The following is a 1,322-nucleotide window of genomic DNA, read 5'->3' on the forward strand; positions in this document are numbered from 1 at the left end:
CTGCTGAGTGAACTGGAGCAAAATGAAATAAAGTATCTTGCTCAAGAACACAACACAACATAACACAAAGCCTGGTCCAGGAATCGAACTCACTTTCTCATGATTGTGAGCCCGACGCTCTAACCACTGAGCCATGCGCCTTCTCTCTTTGTCTCTCTCTCTCTCTCTCTCTCTATATATATATATACGTGCACGCGCGCGTACATATATATATCGCATATGTATGTATGTATGTATGTATGTATATATATATATATATATATGCATGCGCACGTACATATATGCTGTATATATATATATATATATATACGTGTGTGCGCGTACATATATACTGTATATGTGTATGTATATATAGATATATGTGTGTGTGTGTGCGTGTGTATGCCGATCTTATAATCAGAGGTCATAAGTCAACCAATTAACGGAGTCGTTACTGCATCAGACATAATATTTTACGATAATCGTTGCGAATCTCTGCGCCCAGGGTTTAAATCGCGCCGGAGTCAGCTTTTGCCTTTATATCCTTTCAGAATCGATAAACAAAGTACCAGTTTTGCACTGCGCTCCATTGTCCTCTTTCTGCCTGTTCGTGTGTCCCTGTCTCTGGAAAATATTCTGCTGTGATCAGACATGCTCATGGATGGCTACCACCAACTCCTACAGCAACAATAACACTAACAAAGTCGGTGTATTTAAAAAAAAGTTGCAGTGAGAGACAGGAGGAGGAGAGAGAGAGAGAGGAGGGGGAGTTTACTCCCTTGTTGCCAAAATCTGCATTTAGACAGAATTATGTCCCTTGGGTTATTATCACTGTAACGCGTGCGCGCGAACATGAAAGGCTGGAGCATCCTCCGTCTGAGTCGACGATGACTATATTAGTTGTGTGCTCATCTTAACCACCTTCACGTTATATTACAGTCGTGTGGCTGAGTATTCCTTGAATTTAATCTACAGAACTATATATATATATATATGTGTATATATATATACAGCACGGAATTTTGTTAGTGAACAGGTCACGGTCTCAAAGCGACGAAAATATTTTGGCATATTAAATTTAAATGTTGAAGTGAATCAAACGGATTTTGTATGTTTCTTAAATGGCTTATAAACACCTTCTACACTGCAATTGTGTTTGCATATATATATATATATATATATGCATGTATATATATATCATCATCATCATCATCATCATCGTTTAACGTCCGCTTTCCATGCTAGCATGGGTTGGACGATTTGACTGAGGACTGGTGAAACCGGATGGCAACACCAGGCTCCAGTCTGATTTGGCAGAGTTTCTACAGCTGGATGCCCTTCCT

This window comes from Octopus bimaculoides, chromosome 27, assembly GCF_001194135.2.
Source record: "Octopus bimaculoides isolate UCB-OBI-ISO-001 chromosome 27, ASM119413v2, whole genome shotgun sequence".
Lineage (NCBI taxonomy): Eukaryota > Metazoa > Mollusca > Cephalopoda > Octopoda > Octopodidae > Octopus > Octopus bimaculoides.